The sequence below is a fragment of the Protopterus annectens genome, chromosome 6.part0 (genome assembly GCF_019279795.1).
Source record: "Protopterus annectens isolate FY-2018-M chromosome 6.part0, PAN1.0, whole genome shotgun sequence".
NCBI classification, from domain to species: domain Eukaryota; kingdom Metazoa; phylum Chordata; order Ceratodontiformes; family Protopteridae; genus Protopterus; species Protopterus annectens.
Genome location: NC_056737.1, coordinates 1,916,618,899 through 1,916,641,124, shown reverse-complemented (window position 1 = coordinate 1,916,641,124; position 22,226 = coordinate 1,916,618,899). Strand labels below are relative to the sequence as shown.

The following is a 22,226-nucleotide window of genomic DNA, read 5'->3' as shown; positions in this document are numbered from 1 at the left end:
TACCAATAACAGTGGGTGATTTTAAGTTATGCGGATGGAAGGTTAACAGTATGATGATAATTTGTTTGTAATAAGAAGTTGATGTTTTCTGAGGCTTGTTTATACTGATGGTGTGCAGCAGAATACTTTGGTTAATTCTGAAGTAGCACCATTTTTGAATGATGATCTATTAGAGGAGGCTTGTTTGTTACATTTAACTGGATTTGGTGGTGGTGACTGACCCATGAGGAACAGTATTATGTTGGTGTATGGCTGGGGGTCCACAAGTTTTCTGTAAAACTTGGAACATTCTGCTGCCCCCCCCCCCCCCCCCGGTACTGCATCAAGCTCTAATTAGCTCATCCCTGAGGAGAATAGCCCAGTCATTAAGGGAGGATGTCAGTTTTCAAACATCTGAGCCCACTGGGAAGTGCTGTTACCTTTATATAATGACTAAACTGATAAGAACGAGTCTGCTATTCATATAGTGAATACTTACTACACACGTACTTCACTTTTGCATTGTTGTGAAAAGATATGACATACTGGTCATCCCATTACCCCTCTGTTCTCCTTTTTCCTTTAGTAGATCAGAAAGACCAAAGGCCTCTGTCAGTATGGAGGCATTTGTTTGTTATCAGAGGGTGTGGGAAGGAGATGAATGCTTCGAAGTGCATCTTGGTTCTGTAGGAATTGTATGCAAGACATGACTTTTTCTGGGTGGGCATGGACATAGAATGATGTCAGCACACCTGAGGTTCTGGACATCTGCTGACATCCCAGATATGAGAATCATACTGTTGTGCTCTCCCTTATGTCAAGCAGCGTCTGTGGCAGGATTATCAAATCCTCTTCTTTTCTTTCTGCCCCCACCTAAGATAGAAGTATAGACTGTCAGCCTCTTAGTCCTGCCCCATTTCCCCCAACCCTGTGCCAGCTAAACTCAGATGAACCACATCACAGATAGGAGCCCTGTCACTGCAACATCAGGTGAGCCAAGTTTCAGAAGTTTTTTTGAGTTATATATTGCTTTGTATAAGAAGTTTGTTTTCTGCATTCTCTGCCTCAGTTATGGTGTCTTTGCAGACAAACCCAAATGTTTTGCAGAAGTAACTTTTGAGTTGTAAGACAGACTATTTTTTTACTTCCCTTAACATTTCAGTCAGTGGAACTTGTACCAAAAATAAGTACAGGGAAATGGCTGGTGTTATGATCTGTCTACCAGAATTTTTAGAAAGTAGTTTTTTTATGTTGTATGCAAGAGTATCTATAGAACTTGGTCTCTAAGCCATCCATGTCCCATTGGTAATTCATCTGCATTTCTGTCCGTTAGTATGATAGTAAACCCTACCTCTTCAGCAGGTGACATGCCAATTTTTGAGAAAAATAACCACCTTGGAGGGGGCCCACCCAGGTGGTTGTCAGTATTTTGACATTGAAGTGTTGTTTTTGTGTGCATAGGTTTAACTGTTACCAGGCTTAGCATTCATTATTGCTGCATCCAGAATCACAGTCATCATCGTAGTTTGGTAGTGCTGCAAAGATTCTTGCTTTGAAGTTCAGTGTATATTCCTGTGTTTAGCCTTGGAGGCTGATTACTGGTTTTCATCGAACACTATTTTGTAGAACTGGAAGATGTTCATCATCCATACCTCTCAACCTGTTTGAGCAAGAAATCTGGACAAAGCCATAAATAATGGGGGGACAAAGGCCCAAAAATAGGGACATTTTTTAAATATTGATCTTACAAACTTAGAAAGTAGACAGAAATACAGGTTTTGCATTAGCATGAATTTTCAGAACAGTATAAAGTCTGAAGCTAAAATGACTGTCATTATTTTCTAACTTCATCCCTCAGTGGTTTGCCAGAAAACCACAATTTTATGAGAAACAGACCAAAAATCTGGACATTGTGAGAAAATCTGGACAGTTGAGGCATGTCATCACCCCCACTGCCTCAGTTGCATTTTGGGTTATCTGCCAAGGTAACCTGGTATCGGACAGCTTACAAAAGCACTGACTCCCCTCCCTTCTCTTCCTGTGACAGATGATTGGCTGAACATATCCTGAGAGGGAAACCTTCAACTGTCAGCGAAAGTGATTATTTGTTTTCTAGCTTTGTCAAATGTTTCTTTTTACTGTTTCTGAGGGAACTTTTCAATATTTCTCTCAGAACTGCAGTGTGTATATGTGCTGTAAGACACTAGAAGAATGTCTCTGCTGCTGTTGCTTTTCACAGGAAAATATTGCAGAACTTGGATATTTTCAGCGTTTATTTATAAATGACTTTTCTCCATGTGGTTTTAACTTTGGATCGCAATTTCACCACAAATTAAGTTATTTGAACGTACTGTGGAGATTTTATACACACTAACAATTGCTGTTAAACTTTATTTTATCGCAGTTTAATGTGCTTAAAGTGTGTGGTGCTATTTGTTTAATACTGGTTATTTTGATGTTTGGACTTTGTGTACTGGAAATTTTTTAACCTCTTTCAATTATAAAAAAAATTCTGAATGCATTTCAAACTTTTTTTTATGATAATAGCAGTTTGGTGAGTTCAGTTGTGTGAGGACATATTTATTATTTGAAACTTTAATTGCTTATGTGATACATCGTCCAGTACGGTCAGTTTATTATTCTGCCTCAACCTATGGTTAGTGACACTGTTAGAAACGGTACTTGACTGGCAGACCACTTAGCTTTTGCCGCATCTCCCTGTGGTGTAGCTTTACCATTTATTATGGAACAGGGATTAGACACATTCTGCAGGGCTGGTCCAGTACCAGGCGCAGGTATGAGAGAAACAAACCCTTTAAGTATAGGAGTAGTCCAGGGTAAGAAACCACTTGCCTGAAATAATACTCTGTCCTTGGATATTTTATATAGGAGTGAAGTTCACAAGAAAAAGAAACAGAAGCTTCGTCATACAGCTAGTAGTCTGATTATAGCTGTTTATAAGGCCAATGTGGTTTCTTTTGCTAAGAGTGTTCTGTAGACAGCTAATTTTGGTGGTTGTGCTCCCATCCATGTCTCTAGTGCTAATTTGTCAAGAGATCTTTTGCTTGTTTCAGAGAATGATGATGAGTCTGTTGAGGGCATTAATAAATTCCTAGTTCAAAAATTCAAAGATTCAAAGAAACTTTATTGTCATTTAGGACCACACAAGTGCAGCCTAAATTAAATTACAGATGTCAGCTCATGAGAGAAATGCAGTGCAAATAACGTAGATACAGCGGTATCAAAGAATAACATAAGAAAGAAAATAACACTTATGACCTGCAAGAGGTAGTTCACATTACATAAACACATTCAATACCCATTATCCAGTGATAAATAATAAATAAATACCCACCACCAAACCCGTACACTGTTGAGATGTAGAATAAATAGAGAGTTGACACTGAGCCAATCAGTGTGATTCTCGGGAAGGTGAACCTGAGCTCAAGTGCAAACAAGTCCTAACTTTTCCTCAGATGATTGCTAGATTTAGTGATGGTTTTGCTTGAGAGCAGTCGGGAATTACCCCAGAACTAGGCAGGGTATGTGATCTTGTAGGGGATGAGACGCCCTATTCTGTAGCTGTTCCTCTACCTTGGAAGATGTTTATAAAGCTGCCTGCAGGACAAAAGTATATATTCCAGCAGTCCCTGTTGATAGCTGTCATCTTATTTGACTGCTAACCCAGCTGTGGTCTCCCCAGCTGCCTGCTCAAATAAAATGTAATTAGTTTCATCTAATCCACTGGCCCCTGATAAAGATGGAAACTGGTTTGATCTTCAGGGCAAAAAGGATATGTGTCTCTCTCTAGTAATCTAGCCTTTAGAATGTTAAATTATCAAGGTTATCTGTGGAAATTTATTTTCCAATGTGAATACAGTTTGGATGATTTTGCTGCATGCTTACTTACATATCAAAAGTTTTATATGAATGAAATAGTTTCTAATGTAACTCTGGTTTTGAAACATGCTTTGAGGTGTGTGCTTGAATGTACACATACATACAGGTGGATGATGAGACCAATTAATATTTCATGTACTCAAGTTCTCCTTAACCAAGGTGGATTCCTTCAAGAGGAAGAACAAATGAAGATCCCAGCCAAGCAAAAGTCAGAGTTCCAAAAGGAAATGGCAGGAGGATAATTATTTGAAACCAAACAAGATGGTTTATTTCCAAAAAGGGTAAACGTCTTACAAAGGAGTGGCTTTGCTAAGCAGTAGAACACCCCCCTCTCTCACTCTTCCTTCTCTTCCTCCTTCTCCCAGGCTCTCACTCAGCCCTGCAGCCTGGCCACAGATAGTCTCAGAAAATGAGTTCTGAGAATAATTCAGAGAGGATAGACTTAGTAGTAGACAGAAAAACCTTCCCCTTTTGGGGGAATTCCCCCCACTCACCAGACCAGATAGGTATTTCCTCCAATACTTCATTACATGGTAGAAGAAGGGGTCATAGAACCAGTGCCTGTGATACAGAAAGGCAAATGATTTTACTCCAGAATCGTTTTGGTACCAAAAAAGGAACACTTATGGAGACCCATCTTAGATTGTTTCCTTTCTTAAACACCTTTGTAAAAGTTAGGAAAAACAAAATGCTTACTTTATAGTTGGTCCTCCTAGCGTTGCTTCCAGAACACTCTTCATGGTGACTCGGTGATGCTTACCATATTCCTATTGCTATACAAAGTTTCTGGCCCCAGTGTTTGCCTATTGCAGAACCCTAGGCATCCACATTTTTTTTCTTATTTAGACTTGCTGATTTGTACATGCTGTTTGTCCAGGTGATTGGATTCCTTAGACAGGGTCACATCCCTCTTTTCCCATCTTGGCTAAAAACTGAACCTTCAAGAGTCCTTCCTCACACCCTCTCAACAAGTTGTTTTCCTGCAGTGTTGGATTAAAACAGTAAAAAGAATGTTCTTCCTGTCAGAAGATAGAAGTGTCCTCCTTTCTCACTATTGCAGTATTCTTCACCCATGGGATATCCTGCCAAGGATAGATGAATGTCCGGCCAGCATATTAAAGCCTTTACACCTTTCAGATGCGGTACATCAGACATGTGTCATAAGTGCAAGACGAAAGCTACGTATGTGATCATGAGTGCCTAATCCTCAGAATTTCTTTGCTGCCAGTCCAAATGCTACCTTTTGAATTGGGTCTGCAAGCGATTCACCGAGTTGTTTCAACTACTGAGCCTTTTAAAGATGTGTCTTGTTGAGGTCTCTTCCTTCTTTCCTTCCTTCCTTTTTTTTTCTTACTTTTACTTCAATTTACATGTCATTTTACTTCAATTTACATGTCATCCAGGAAGGGAAAATATTAGTGTGGAAGGCAAATTCCTTGTAAATATAGACACAAGAAGTGCCCTTTTTTGTTTGGGTGCCACACATGACCATATACAGTGTGAGATTTGACAGCCATTTGTCCCTAAGACACTCGCAGTCATCTGTTGTCTTTTGGGTCAGGGTAGTATAGCTGAATCTGTAAGCCCTGATGTTCATCTGCCGCTTAAAGCCAAAAAGGTGTTTACTGACCCTGCCTCTGTCCAGCCTCCTCTGGGTGTCTCCATGGTGTTGGATGAAGAACCCAGAGACTGTTTGGTGCCATCAGCTCCTTCTGCCATGACCCATTTGGAGGCTGACATGGAGCTGTCTTCCTACACATCAGCTGACGCTCTGCCTACTTCTGCTACAAATGTAGAGGGGAACCATGACAAATGTATTAGAGGGACCTGTGGGGATTCCTCAAATACCCATTAGGGAAGAGGTGCCTGGTTACTCCATTGAGTCTAGGTAGGGGGTTCTGAACTTCCTAGAGTTGTTAAAGCTGATGTTGCTTTAAAAAAGATGCAGAAAATTAGGCATGTGTCCCCTGTGGCTAAGGATCTCCACAAAGAATGGCTGGATTTTATTCAGCTTTGCAGTGCGGTTATGGCTCTAAAGCCCCCTTGGGGATTATCTGTTCTTGCCTCTATTCCCTGGTCTTCCACTCCTTCCAAATGTCCTGGGGGCTCTGATTCATCTGATGAAGAATTATATTTTGTTGACTTATTTTTTGATCCACTCTCCTCGTAATCTAGAGTCTGAAGAAAATAATTCACTTTCTTCTGACTCCCTTATGGAAGAACTGTCCTTTAGGGATGCATTGGTTCGTATGTTGGAACATTTCAAGTGGAGTGGTTCCTAGGTTTCTGACTTTCAAAAAATGTGTCATGAACTCTTGCAAATAGATTCTCCTTGGCCTTCTGCAGTCTCTCCAGTGCTGTATGCCCTTTTGGATACTTTCCCTGCAGCGTCTCAGCTTTTCTCTGATTCTGCTGTTATTTCTGTGGCCACTAATAAACCAGCAAAGTTGTTGTTATGTCATGGATAGGTATGAAGAAAAAAATGATATATACTTCTACATTGGCGTTCAAGATCTTTTACCAGACCCATATGACTAGGTGTGTCCTGGCAGTTCTCTCCAAACTTGGGGGCATTCTGGCTGATATGCCTAATTCAGAGGGTAAGCCTTCTGCCATTTTCCTTTTGAGCTCTGCTTCTCAGGTGTGTGATCATTCCATTAAATATGGTCATGAAACTGCTTATGCCTCCTCTAGGGCATCTGCATGTGGATCTGTAATGAAGAGGCGTTTTTCATTGCACCTCCAGGCTCTGCCTGAAGTCATCAGAGTCAAATTATTAGACCCCTCCCCTTTAAGCAGTGAAGCAGCAGTTGTGCAACAGTGCCACAGAGGTTCTGGTTGTCTGAGACCCATTAGGGTCTTCTAAGAGCAAAAAGGGCTTTTAGGAGAGTTTTTCCAGACACTCCTCCTCAGATTTCCAAGGGCCAAAAGCCTCCTTTCCCTAATGGAGCAGTTTCTATGTGACATTCAGCCACTTCTGTCCCTTCACCAGATTCATGTCTCTCAAGTTGACTCTTTTCCTGATTGACAACAAATAGCCATGTACACTTGAGTGCTTTCCATTATCTAAAATGATTGTTTTATGATCTGGATGTCCCTTCCTACATTGTCAGGCCTTCTTCAGCCTCCTGTTTGTCAGCTCCCACATTTTTTTTTGGTTCTTCAGGATATGGTGGTACAGGGAACCATCCAGCCTATTCCATCTTCTCAGCAGGGATGTTTCTGGTTCCCAGGAAGGAGGGGTCATGGAGACCCTTTCTAGATCTGTCCTTTCTCATCAACTTTCTCAAGGTTTCCACTTTCAGGATGTTGTGTCTTCAGGAACTTTTCCTCTTTTGCTTCCTCAAACTTTTCTGTTATCCTTGCATTTGAAGGATGCTTATCTCTACATTCTTATTCACCCTCTCTTCAGGAAAATTTGACATTTCTGTGTTTCTTCCTCTCATTATCAGTTCTCTACTTTGCCTTTTGGTCTTTCTGCATCTTCAAGGGTCTTTGCCAAATCGCTGGCCCCTGTGGTCACCTTCTGCAGACTTCAGGGAATTCAGATAGTCCCTTACTTGTACGACCTTTTTCTTCAAGCCCCCCCTTTCAGCAGCTCCTGCTTCAGGATCTTCACTATGCTGTTTCTACACCGTGTTGGTTTTACCCTCAGTCTCAAAGTCTGTGTTGATTCCCTCTCAGGCCAAGTGTTCCTTGTTTGCAGGCTTCAGACCATTCCAATGACTGCTTGCTTGCTGTCTCCCAAGGTCCTCTCTTTGACTGCTTATTACCTGTCTGTTCTACCTCTTCTAGTTCTTCTGTCATATATCATTATTATTCTGAGTGTGCATGTACATTTATTATGTAAATCTTGTATAACTGCCTTCTACTTACTCTGTACAATAGAGCATTTCTCCCCAGGCCTCCGCTGAAAATGTAACCTGTGCCCAGTCAGAATTTCCCAGTAAGCAAAAGTAATAAATCAATAAATTTTCAAAGATCTGGGGTGCACGGCATCCACCATTCTTTTCCAAACTCCACATGAGGTAATTTCAGTGGAATCCCAAGACTGTTTGGCTCCAGCATTTCCATCCCCTGGAATGTCTGGTTCCTTTCTTGCCTTGTCTCAAGCATGAGCTCCACTGGTGGATTCACCAGATTTCCCTAAATCTGTGTCTGCCTTTTCAGGTTCCATTTCAGGAGCTGTACACAAGATGCTTTCGATCAAGGCTGGGGTGCCTCCTCCAACAACCTCAAAGTTTAGGGTTTTTAGTCCCATCAACAACTGGCAGACCATATCAACATCAAAGAGATGAGGGCTCTAATTCTAGATCTCTAGGCCTTTCACTCACTTTGGGTTTCAGGTCCTGTAAAGGTTTTTACAGACAGTACCAAAGTCTTGGTACATCAGCAGATAAGGGAATACTTACCTTTTTGCAGGCTATCTCTTCATGGCATTTTATAGTCCTCCATGACTTGTCTCTTCAGGCAGTTTGCATTCCTTCAGAACATGACCTTGTGGCAGACTGGTTCAGCAGGTCCAGGACAAGTCCTAATGAATGGATGTTTTACAGGGAGGTGTTTCTGGACATTGTACATCAATGGCATGCTCCTCAAATAGATCTTCTTGCCTTCCTTCTGAACAGACAGCTTTCCCAGTTCTGTTCAAAAGTGCCAAGTCTTCTGGCTTGCAAAGTGGGTGTCATGCCTTTTTCTTGACAGGACGTTTCTGTACACCTACCCAGCTCTTTCTCTACTACCAAAGGTCCTGCACAAAATCAGGTGGAACAGGTCCAAAAATCTTGTTGAAGACTCCCTTTTGACCCAGTCAGCACTGGTTCCCCTCTTTGTTTCATCTGGCCAGGAGCAATCATCCCAAGTTGCCTCACAGGTTGGATCTTCTCAAACAAAACATTGGATGGCTCATTCACCCTCACTTGCCTACCCTTCACTTGATGCTTTGAGTGTTAAGGGTTTTGATTCCTTTTAGGCACCAATTTTCAGAGGACATGCTTTGGGTTTTGCAAGAGGCCAGGAAACCCACTACTAGAACGTCCTGTGTGACTAAATGGAAAAGTTTGGAGTCTCAAGCAAGACCTGGACCCTTTTTCTGTTGGTAGTTTTATGGTCTTTTCTTATTTGTGTGAGTTGCTAATTTCTGGCTTGCCATCTTTTAAAGCCCATTTGTCACCAATATGCACTTGTTTACTTGTGAATCCACCTTTGGCTTCTAATTTTGAAGTCAAACCGTTTCTGAAAGACAACCTTCATATTTGGCCTCCAAGAAAGCCTATTACTCCTTCTTGGGAGCTCAATTTTTGTTCTTGAGAAATTGATTTTGTCCCCTTTGAACCTGCAGTTTCCCCTTCCCTACAGCATTGTACTTGGAAGACTGTATTGTTGGTGGCTCTCACTTCTATCAAGGGGGTCTCTGAATTTCAGGATCTCGTGGCAGTTTCACTCTCTTATTACAAAAGCAAGGTCTCTCTCTAACCACCTTGGGCATAAAAGAAGGACTGGTACAATGATTTGTCCTTGAATCAATCCGTTCATCTTCCTTCTTTTTTTCCCTTCTAAACAATTCTTCACAACTTTGCTTTAGATAGTAGACAGCTTCAGTAGTACCCAGTCAAGACAAAACATATCAGGATGTTTGAGCAGTGTTGGTGGCACCTAAGTAAGCCATCTCCTCCTGGACTTCTAAGCCCATTTTATTTTTCTGTTTTTTTCATGGCACGCAGCTTTCTTCTGTTCATGCTCATTCTACCAGGACAGTGGCCTCTTCTGGTGCTTTTTTCAAGGGTCTGGGTACTAGATCCATTTTGGAAGCTGCTGCTTGGTCTTCTGCTCACACTTTCCCCAAACATTACAAATTAGATATTATTTTTAGTGCCAGGGTGGATTGTGTAAAGGCGATCCTTTATGTTTTTAGAGGGTTCTTCTGAGGCTTCCTCCTCTCATACTTCCCAGTAGCATTTGTACTCTCCCAAGAGTGAAGAATACTGCAGCAGTGATGAGGAAGGACACAGTATTATTGTGTAAGATTTGACTATAACAGCAGATGTATTATTTCTCATTGTAGCTATATACTATCTCTACCTCCTTCCCCTGTTGCATTCTTTTGCCTTCTGCCTGACTGAGAGGTCTTTCTTGCATCCTTTTCTTCCCTTTCCTAGAATTACATGTCATTGCTTTCCTTTACGTTTGCTCTGGTTATTCTGGGGCACTTATTTGGCTGTCATATGTCACATATGTACCTTACACCTTGCATGTAGGGCATATGTTTGAGACACAGTGCCTGGAAGGTGTAAAGGCTTTGGTATGCTGTTTGGATGATCAGCTATACTTGACAGGATATCCCAAGAGTGAAGAATTCTGAAATAGTGAGAAGTAGAATATCTACTGTTGTGATCAGATCTTGCACAACTGTACTTTCTGAGTTATCAGGACATTTACTTCAATTTCTCTCTCCTAGATGTGGTGTCAGCAAGAGATTTCCTCAAAATTTTAGGCCCCATGACATCAATGATCCTCATGATACCACTAGTCGGAGTACACTTGAAAAAAATTCAGTGGTACTTGAAGAATTGTTGGACATGGCACCTTCATCCCTTGGACTTCCAGGTACTGGTCTTGAGATTTGTGAAACAGGAACTGCAGTGGAGGAGGTATCAACTGTCTCTGAGTCTAGAACTTCCTTTTTCTCTTCAGACCAAAGTCCAATCTCTCCAGATGGACTCTAGATTTTGTACAGGGAGCAGTGTCCATGGGAGTTAAATGCAAGGCTTGTGGGGTCCTCAAGACGCACCAAAGTATATAAACATAAAAAAGATGTTGATAGTGACTCATGCCTTAATAGTTCTTCACCAAATATAGACTCTGGGTCCTCTTATAGTGGTCCCAAACAACACTACAGTGATGTGGTACCTGAACAACCATGAGGTTTGCAAAGTCATACCCTCTGTCAGTTGACATTGATGACTTGGGAGCTGGCCCTACAGCTTCCTTGGACTCTATAGGCTATGTACAATTCCTTCAGATCAAAACCCTGGCAGGCAAACTAAGTAGATCTTGGCTGGACAGACCCTCACAATTGGTTATTCCATGTAGAGATCTTCCAGGACTTAATCCAGATGTGGGGAACACCTCAAGTAGATCTGTTCACCTTTCAAAACAGAAGGCTGAAAAACTTCTGTTTGACATCCTTGCAGCCATGCTTGGAAGATAAACGCTCTTATCATTCCCATGGTTGGGGATGTTCCTGTTTGCATTTTCACCCTTTCCAGTGATTTCCAAGGTACTTACAAAGATTCATTAAGAATTACCAAAGATCCTTTTGGTAATCCCCTTTTATCCTAGGCAAAGTTGTTAACTCTCTTTTAATGGAACTGGCCAAGGGCAATTACCACAAGCTTCCTCACAAACTGGATTTGCTCACACAGGTTGGAAGTTGGAAAAATATTTAAGGTGTTAACCTTACAGACACAAGATATAGGGTTTGATTCTCACACGGGATAATTGGCTATGCTTAAAGTGGCCCACTGAACCTGTCTTGCTAAAGTCTTTTTTTTTTTTTTTTTTATGTTTGGGTACAGGTTTGGTATAATAGTTAAGGTCTTCGCCTCCTAGACTGAAGGTACAGGGTTTGATTCTGATCTCATTGTTGGGGTAAGCTTGCAATAGTCTTCAGACTGATTACCTGATACTTTTTTCTAATGTGAGTTTCATTTAGGGGTTAGGGGTTTGCGTAATGGTTGAGGTGTTTACCCACAGACACGAGGTGAAAGATTTGAGTCTCACCTTTGAAGGAAAATTGTCTAAACTTAAAATAGCCTTCAAGAGCAGCTAGCCTAGTACTTGCCCATGAGCAGCATTGGAGTGACTGTTGCACCCCAACTTAGAGCAATTGCAACTGATAGACTGAATTATTTGTTTAATACCTTTTAGGTACTTGTTTCATGGGGATGTGCTGCAGGTATTTGGAAGCAAAAATACCTGCAACAAGAAAATTTTATGTTTACAAGTTGAAGAGGCTTTCTGGGTGGTGCTTATCCAGTAACAGAAGTCTAGAAAGGCTTTCGAGACTTCTAGTTTTGAAATGTTTGTATGAGCTACTTAGACATGGTTTGTCTTATTCTTCCATCAAAATACATCTTGTGGCCATTTCATCTTGTCTGCCCATGGATCCCTTTCTTTTGTCTCTCTTTGTGGTCGCACGCTTTAGTGTTCAACATGAGACCACCTCAAAAGCAAATTCCTCCTCGCTGGGCTCCTAACTTTGTTCTTTTGAACCTGCATGTCAGGCTGATTCATGGTTCATTACTTAAAACATTGTTTGTCATCTACAAGGTGAGTCTGTGAACTACAAGCTGTCATGATGGACCAACTGTATCTGATTTTTCACAAGGACAGGGTTGTGTTGCACACTAACCCATTATTCATGCCTAAAGCTGTTTCTGACTTTACTTTGAATCAAACTGTCAATCTCCCAGTCTTCTCCCTGGATTTTGGGTTAGGATAAAAAAGATTCTATATACCTTGGATGCACACAAGCAGCTCAGGTACTACTTTGACAGAACAAAACCTTTAGGACTGGTGAACAGTCTCCTATATGGGGGCTAAGAAAAGTCAACCTGTCTCTAAGCAAACTCTTACACAGTGGTTATCCTGTTTTTTTGTTAATCCCACCATGGTAAATCTCTTCCAGGCAGGGTGAAGGCTCACTTGACTAGGACCTTGACCTCTTTGATGGCATATTGGAAAGGGGTGGACTCTAGAAGCATTCTAGAAGTAGCAATGTGGTTCTCCATTCATACCTTCACAAACCACTACAAACTGGATTTCTTTCAAGGTCCAGAGCAGGCTTTACTAGGAGTATTCTTCAGGTGCACTTGGATCCTTGTCCTTCATCCTCCCAGGTAGGGTAAGCTTTGGGAATCTACCCAAAGTAACACTGAGGCAGTGAGAAAGATGAACATAGTACTGTTGCACAAGTCCTGCTTATCTGTAAGAGTAGATGCTTGCATTCCTCACTGCCTGAATGGCAACACCTACCCTTCATTCCCCACAGATTGTGCATAGTTGAGATGGGTTTCATCTTCTTTGACTCGTTTGTTACTGGATTTGTTTTTTATATTGTATTGTGACTGGCTGTGGTTACTTTCCTGTCCTTCTTTGTGAAAGTAAAAAAAAAAAAAAAAGCCTAAACGCTCACTTCCTCTGAAGGCTTCCCTCTCCTGATATGCTCAGACAATCATTTGTTACAAGAAGACATGGGGAGCTTTTGAAAGCTGGCCAGTACTGCGTTACTTTGGCAGATGACCCAAAATGTCACTGAGGCAATGAGGAATTCGAACATCTACTGTTTACAGATAAGTAGGACATGAGCAACAGTACTTTACTTGTGAGTAGCTGTATTTAACCCAGTGCCCTTGGTTTAATTGTTTGTGTGTATCTCATTGACTGAGGTACTTCTGAGAGGATAGCATAGTTAATGTTATATTGGCTTCTTAGCAGTAGAAATTCATGGAGGAGTCTTTAAAGATGTTTATGCCTTTCATCCATAAGTATATATTCTTCTTAGATTGAAGAAGTCATCCAGGGTTTTACTTGGCTTGGAGCTTAAGGGAGGATCTCATTTTGTTTCTGATACTTGTTGGAAACTCATTCTGTAGCAGCCAGAAAACATTCCTCCTTGTGCGTTGTAGATAATGTACAAATGCAGTTATATACAAAACAACTTATCAGTTTTATGACTATTAATATTTGTCCACTGTTCACTTCTTGGGGGAAGAATGTTCGAGCAAACCAGTTTACTTAGTAGTCTCAAATCATAAAAGCAAAGGCTTCTTTTTATTTGTTTGTTTTATTTTGTTAAGTAGGGTAGAGCACTGATCAAATGTTTACTATTTGCAGTCTCAGTTGTGGATGCATTTTACAATAAGAACAAATATTGCACCAGTAGTTAAAGGTAAAGGAAACGATGTATACAAAGAATACAAAATTCAAGAAGAAAAACATTTGCTAGCAGTCTGCAGTAGGAAGCATTGTGAGCATACCTCTCAATTGTACAGATTTTCGGCTCATATTTTTGGTGTGTTCTTCTCTGGCAAATCACTGGGATGGTATGAGAGCTGAAGTCACTAAGTAATGACATGCATTTGAGTTTCATACTTCATATCCTTCAGAACATGTATGCTAAAAGAAACCCTGTTACATTAGCAAGTTTATAAGAGCAATATTTAAAATATGTCCCTATTTTTTGGCCTTTGTCCCCCCATTTTGTAGGGCTTTGTCCAGATTTCTTGCAATAAGAGGTTGAGAGGTATGATTGTGAAAGAAATGGATTATGTAGCGTGAGTGAGAGAGTTGGTGAGACGTAAAATAGTTGTTTGGTGGCAGTCCTATGTACATATTTACATAAAAGATAATTTGCATGTTAGGAAGAAGTATGAACTGAGAGATATTGGTCACATAGCCAATTGATGTGGCTGTTGTAGCCAAGTGATAGCTCCTGTGCTGTACACTTGTATGTTATTTATTTGAGCAGAAATCGCTTTGACTTTGAAATTTGGTTTAGGTAGACATTTCTGTGATAAATGATAGAATGGATTGCCAGAGTTTAGGTGTAGGTAACATGAAACTGGTGTCTGAACAGTTGATTAGTTGAGGGGATCTGAAGTCTTGTTGCAGAACTGGATTGACTCCTGAGATTATAAGTGGAGATAGAGGCAGTGAATCTCATGATGACAATGTTTCTTCATGTATTGGGTTAGAGAGGTGAGAGCCTGTAGGAGATTCGTTTTTGCCTGTAATAGGAAGCCATTTTCTTTGGAAAGCTGATGTGAGATATCACTGTAGGGTCCCACTATTTATGTGTTAGACCACAGAATACCTTTGAGTGAGTGTGATGCAGCTTAACTGTACACTGTCCCTTACTTATCAAGAGACCTGTTTACAGACTTTGTTCCACAGCTGATGCAGATGTGGTTGTTATCCTGGATCACGCTTTAACGTTGTTACTTTGCTTGGTATAGGTTCATAGTTACTTACTAAGTTATTGATTTATGAGTATCCTTAGAAGCCTAGCCATATATTCCCATGAAGTTTTTGCTCCTGTAATTTAGTTTAAGTATAAATAACCCAGAGATGAGCAGAGCATTAACATGTTGCCCCTGTTCTTGAGGAACAAAGATGCTAAACCGGGATGAATTTTTGGTTATCCATCCAGTAGTTCAGATTATGCTTGCATAATTTAAGAGAAGTACATTACTTTATGTAGAGAGGAAGAGGATTCTAAAGACATGGAATTCTCTGTGATACAGCTGTCTTCTTCCAACATATTCTGTTTTATGTTGCAAAAGAAATGTAGAGTCTCTTATGTATGTGTTTATGCTCCCATTTGCCTTGCAAATGTGCAGTAGGTCTGACAGGATAAAGTCTGTTGATGCTCTGTATAAGAGGCAGTGATCACCCCTCCAGTAGCCTGTATGACACTGAGAAGAGTGACAGGGTTTTGAGACGGTCGGCATAATTTTTGATTTAGGCCCTTGATTTTCTTAGAAAACTTCTTGGACATTCGATTTATTTTGGGTGTTTGAACAGGTACATACCGAAGGGAGCATTATACTCAGTGACTGGCTTGATGAATGCAGAATGTAGTGGAATGATCACGTCCCTGGATCTGAATGTCATATGATTAGTAACAAGCTGTACAGTGAAAAAGCGCTTTCTAACAATCGCGGATATGTGATGATTGAAGGGTAGTTCATTGTCTGCATAGGTCCCTGGCTCACTAACTAGTGGATCAGTTTTTGGGATATGCTGTGTGACAGTTAGTTGCAAGGGTCTAATTGCTTACCAAAAGATACTGTTATACATTTATTGGAATTTGGTTTTAAGCTGTGGTTTTGCCAATGGCTTTTGGTTTGGGAAAGGCCTTCTTGGTGGAACTTGGTGTCCTTTGGGAAGGTTATGATGGCACCAAGTTTACAGTCTTCTGCAGACTTGGTCAAGAGATAAACCCTTAACAGTAGCTTTGATCTCTGAGAAGTAAATGCCATGGAGGAGTGGCCCAAAGACTGAACCCTTGAGTACACAGCTAGTGATGAGTCCTATGGAGGAAGTAGAAAGCCAGTGCTAATTTTCTGGTTTCTGTTTGTGAGCCAGTTTGCTATTAAACAAGTTAAATAAGGATTAACATTTAGCTGGGATAGTTTATGTACGATAATTGAGTATGCAGTGGTGTTGAACACCTTTGCGCAGTCTAGATATGCAGTGTGTACTGATTAGCCCTTATCCATTGCTTCAGTAACCTTCTCAACGAAGTCAACCAGGTTAAGTAGGCAGGATCTGCCCTTAAGAAATCCAAACTGGATTGTGTCAAGAATTTGAAGGTTACCTATGTTCTTATTTATTAATTCCATAATGATCTTATGGGTCTGTAGCTTCCCAGGTCTGTCGATGCTCCGCCTTTGTGTAAGGGGATAACTGTTGCAAATCAGTTAATGGAGAAATATATTTATACAGTGCATCTTAACTAGTTTATTTGAAGCACAGCATTATTTTGCAGGTATTTAAACTGTGTGAGAACAAGCAGATGTGAAAAGTTCAAATGCATGGTCCCAGCTTTTGTATAACAAGCTGCCTTCAACATCATTATCACACAGTATCATGAGTTCATAGGTTAGTACTAGGCTAGCTGCCTTTGCAGGCCATTTTAAGCCTAGCAAAACCATTATCATTTTCTTGTTGCACTTTAACTGGATAAATAAAATTTAGATGTTCTTCATTCCACATTGCTGCAGTCCTAACTATTGGGTAGTCCGCTGTCCAGTCGGCCCGAATACCAAAGTATATGGCTGACGTCGGTCAGGGCGCATTAGACTGACGTCAGTACGTCAGGGTACTAATGCGCATGACCGACGTCATATCCTCAGTCTTTTTTGCCGCATGGTCCGATGCAGAAGCAGTTTTGCGAGTGCAGGTTGGCGTTCTGAAATTTTCTGAAGTCGGAGTTTCAGACCGAATCAAAGTTGGCTAAGTACCCCGTTGGGGAACATTTTGTTTTTCTTGCCTCAGTATTTAACCGGATGTCAGAAAAAGTGAATAACTGTATTTCTTGTGGGAAACAGATACCTCATAGGGATTACCATACCTTGTGTATACCTTGTTTAGGGCCTGAGCACGACGTTGTTGGATGCCGCTCTTGTGCTAGATTTAACAAACGCACTATTAAGAGAAGGTTAGACTGTGCCAGGTTAGTGTTTGGGAAGCGTTGTAATTATAAAATGCCGCCGGATGCTCCGGCCCGCTTCGTCAAAAAGCGCAAGGACAAAACAGCAAAGCCTAGGGTTGATGAACCGGCAGTCCCGGACGCCGGTTCTTTAGAAGGCTCAGTGGAGCCAGAGGTTTTGCCAGGAGTTTCTTTGGAGTCTCAGGCAGAGACTTTACTGTTACAGGATGTGCCTTCTCAGGAGGTAGGCCTGGCTGAGGGGCTTCTCAAGTAACTGTTCTTCCCTCTCTTCCCAAGGTAGTTAGAGCCTCTCCTTCTGTTTCCAAAACTTCTTTGAGAGGTAGGCCAAGTTTAGCTTCAGTGGGGGCTTCTCCTAGCACTTCAGGTTCTGTGCCTAAGAAACATATGCTTAAAATGGCAGAAGATTTGATTACTATGATTAGAGGTTCTATGCCCCTCCTGATAAGAGGCCTAGGGTGGAACCTGAGTTTGAGAGTTTTGAACAGTGTTCAGAGGCTTCTGAGTCTTCTGCGGAAGACTTGCAGGAGTATCCTCCTTATTCTGATTCTGATGTGGATGATTCCACTCCTACAGCTTCTCCTCCTGAGGATTTCTCATTTTCAGAGACTCTGCATTCCATGAGGGAGCACTTTAAATGGGAAGGCCAAGATTACTCTGATTCCAGGAAAAGGCTTAGGGAATTCTTGTTTTTACCCCAGCATAGGCCCTTAGCTATACCTCCTGTGTTGAATGTGGTGGAAGATGTTTTTGCGGAGGCTTCCCTGAACCCTGATTCTTTGCCTCCTGCTCCTGTTAAACCTGATAGGTACTATAGGGTGCCTGAAGCTCATAAGTATCTTTTTAAGAGTCCTAGGGCAGACCCGAAACTGTTTCTCAGGGACCTAAAGGTGTTAAGGCCTCTGTTGTTAAAACCCTGTTCCCACTGATAAAGAGGCAAGGGCTTTGGATAGATGGGGTAAGAAAGTGTATACTTCTTCCACTTTAGCCATGAGGGCGTTGAATTGTCAGTTTCACATGCTAAAATATCAAAATTATCTCCTTTCACAATTGAAATCTAAGGTGGATGCTTTGGCGGAAGGTATTGAGTGTAAAGAGTTGCTGGATTTAGTTCATGTGTCTGAACAAGTGGGTAAGCATTCTTTGCAATGTGGTTTTGATGCTGTACAGGCCTCCTCGAGGGTGGCTGCCACTAGTTCTGTTCTTCGCAGGCATGCCTGGTTGAGGGATCAGAATTTAGCTGAGCATGTTAAGACAAGGATTTTGGATGCTCCTTTACAGTCTGATGTGTTGTTTGGTTCGCCTGTGGAAGCAGTTTTAAAGAAAATGGAGGACAAAGCTAAGTCTATGCAAACTGTTAAAGATTTTTGCAGGTGCAGCCACCGAAGTTTAGTAGAAATTGGCCTACTAAGGGATGGACATATCCTGCTTATGATTCCCAGTCTAGGGGTAGGTCTAGACGTGGTAGGGGCAGAGCTCAAGGTTCTTTTAGGCCTAGAACAGGAGTTCACCTGCTCAGACTTCTGGTGAGGGCAGGGGTCAGTCCTTTCGTAAACAGACCCAATGACCTGCCTTTTCAGCTGCCAGTAGATTCTCGTCTGGCAGCTCCTTTGGGAGGAAGACTGTCTCTTTTCAAAGAAAATTGGGATTTAATTACTCAAGACAGATGGGTGTTGGATATCATTCACCACGGTTACAGGTTTTATTTCCATACATTACCCCCTTTCAAAGGCATGCCAGACGTTCCTCCTCCACAACGGAAAGAGGCTCACAAGCAAATTTCTATGTTACTCCAAATAGGGGCCATTCAGCCAGTCCCTGTATCAGAAAGGGGCCTAGGATTTTATTCTCGCCTGTTCCTAGTACCAAAGAAGGGGAACACGTGGAGACCAATTTTGGATTTATCTATCCTCAACACTTATCTGGACATTCCCAAGTTCAAGATGTTGACGTTACAACAGCTTTTACCTCTGCTGGGCAAAGATCACTGGGTAGTAACTTTAGATCTCAAGGAAGCTTACCTTCATGTGCCTATAAGACTAAGTTGCAGGAAGTATCTGCGTTTTCGAGCTGGAAATTCTCATTATCAGTTCTCTGCATTGCCCTTTGGCTTATCTACTGCGCCCAGAGTATTCACAAAGGTTCTGGCTCCAGTGATAGCTTACTTCAGGCTAAAAGGAATTCAAATCTATCCTTACTTGGACGACTGCCTGATTCTGGCTCAAGAAAAGGAAGACCTTCTACAGCATCTGGAATATGTTATAGCAGTGCTAAGATGCCTAGGGTATTCTGTGAACGAAATAAAGTCCAGTCTAGTACCCTCTCAAGACATGTGCTTTCTGGGTGTGAGACTGAATACAGCAGCCCAGATGGCCTTTTTAACCCCGGACAAACAAAAGAGTCTATCCCTTTACTTCCATCAACTATCTCATCAGTCCGTGCTGACTGCAAGGTCAGTCCTTCAAGCATTAGGGTTCATGGCATCTTGTATTCTGGTGCTTCCCAATGCCAAACTGCATATGAGGAAGCTGCAATGGTATCTCAAAAATGTATGGACACAGCACTGCCAGGATTTGGACACTGTCATTGAAATAATACCTTGCCTTCAAAAAGAATTCTTGTGGTGGGCTCAGGAATGTCACCTAAACAAGGGACTCTCTGTGACCCGGCCAGAGGCGAGTCAGATTTTAACGACAGATGCCTCGGACATTGCTTGGGGAGCTCATCTAAATGGAAAGTGGATACAAGACAAGTGGCCTGCCAGACTACAGCATCTACATATCAACATGAAGGAGATGTTAGCAGTCCAGTTTGCATTAATGGCTTTCAAGGAGTTACTTCTTCCAGGGCAGGTGTTGATTCTAACAGACAACACAACTGTCATGTGGTACATCAACAAACAAGGGGAACACATTCTTATCCTCTATGCAGGCAAGCAATGATTTTATGGGAGACTGCGCTCAGCTTGCAACTAACTCTTCAGGCAAGGTTTCTGCCGGGAGCACAGAACTCCTTAGCAGATGTGTTAAGCAGACAAATCATGGATCCCCACGAGTGGAAACTGGATCTTCATGTATTTCAGAAATTGACAGTGTCATGGGGAACTCCAGACATAGATCTGTTCGCTTCTCCACTAAACCACCAGCTGCCAAAGTTTTGCACAAAGGGGTTTCATCACACAGCTTGGAAAGTGGATGCTCTGTCTTTCAGTTGGAAAAATCTTCACGTGTATGCCTTTCCACCTCTGCCTCTTCTTCCAAAGGTGCTCTTAAAGGTCAGACAAGACAAGCCAAGGATGATTTTAATAGCTCCAGATTGGCCTCGCAACACTGGTACCCACTACTAAGGAGTCTGGTAAGGAAGCCTCCATGGCCTTTACCTTTGATTCCACATCTGTTATCTCAGAAGGACGGTCATCTGCTCAATGTCAAGCTTCACTCTCTTCATCTAACAGCCTGGCATATTCTGTGTTGAAACACAGCAGGTCTCAACTTCCTCAACAAGTTTTAAATGTGATTATGGAAGCTAGAAGACCTAGTACACGGAAAGTGTACGCAGAAAAATGGAAGAGATTTTTATTTTGGAGTACAGCAAAGAATTTGGAGATTTCTGAGCCTAATTTGAGTGTGGCTCTTCAATATCTTACTGAGTTATTGGACAAAGGTTTGTCCTTCTCTTCCATTAAGATTCATGCTGCAGCAATTTCAGCTCACTATGATTGTGACCCACCATTGTTTTCGCATCCTTTGTTCAAGCAGTTTCTTAGAGGGGCAAAGAATATAAGACCCCCGTAGAGCTCCTACTCCTGCTTGGGATCTCAATTTTGTGTTGGAAAAACTTACTCTACAACCTTTTGAGCCTGCGGCTACTGCTGAATTGAAATACTTGTCATGGAAGACTGCTTTTCTGTTGGCTATTACTTCTGCAAGAAGGGTGTCTGAGTTGCAGGCCTTTATGGCAGTAGAGCCCTTTTGATTTTCCATAAGGATAGGGTATCATTACGTACTAATCCTTCCTTTATGCCTAAGGTGGTTTCTAGTGTGGCTTTAAACCAAACTATTCATTTGCCTACTTTTATGCAGACCCCCAAAATAAAGGGGAAAAGATTTTGCACACTTTAGATGTACACAGGCAATTGCGTTATTATTTAAGCAGGACTAAGGATTTTAGGCAGTCTCAGCAGTTGTTTGTTTCTTTTGCTTTGAGTTCAGGGCAGGCCTGTGTCAAAACAAACTATTTCTAGGTGGATTGGGTTTTGCATTGCATTTTGTTATTCCCATCATGGCAAGGAGATTCCAGCTGGGATTAGGCCTCATTCCACTAGGGCTACTGCCACTTCAACAGCATTTCTAAGGGGTGGCAACTAAGGATATTTTGGAGGCAGCTACTTGGAGTTCAGTGCATACTTTCTCTAAGCATTATCACCTTCCTCTCTACTCTAAGTCTAGGGCTGGTTTTGCCACAGCTATTTTGCAAGGCATGTTGTCAGCTCCTGCTTCTTTATGATTTGCCAGCCTCCCTTACCTCTGCTTTGGGATTCTACCCAATAGTTAGGACTGCAGCAATGTGGAATGAAGAACATAGTACAGTTTTGTACCTACCATAAATGTAGATGTTCGAGGATCCACATTGCTGCAGTCCAATTTACCCTCCCTCCTTCCCCTCTGTGTTTAGGGGTGGTTGTGTAGGTGAGGTTATATGCTGATAATTTTGTATATATTGTACATATTTTTGGTGCAGGTATATTGGGCCTTGTCTTTTTAGGGTCTTCTGACATCTGGGGCAAGAAAAGACTGAGGATATGACGTCGGTCATGCGCATTAGTACCCTGACGTACTGATGTCAGTCTAATGCGCCCTGACCGACGTCAGCCATATACTTTGGTATTCGGGCCGACTGGACAGCGGACTACCCAATAGTTAGGACTGCAGCAATGTGGATCCTCGAACATCTACATTTATGGTAGGTACAAAACTGTACTTTTCAAGTTGATATTGAATCTTAAAGTGGTCAATTTTCAGAAGTTATCCAGAGGGTGATGTATTTTAAATGTAGTTAACTGGGTAGGTGAACTGTTGCTGGGACCTTTTTCAACTGTGAACTGGGCACAGTG

At 41.7% G+C, this 22,226-nt stretch overlaps 1 protein-coding gene across 1 annotated transcript in view; it reads left to right on the top strand.

The window, feature by feature from the left end:
* Window positions 1-22,226, top strand: part of CNPPD1 (cyclin Pas1/PHO80 domain containing 1) — a 537,141-nt gene that overhangs the window by 173,940 nt on the left and 340,975 nt on the right. The gene's annotated exons all lie outside the window — the stretch shown is intronic.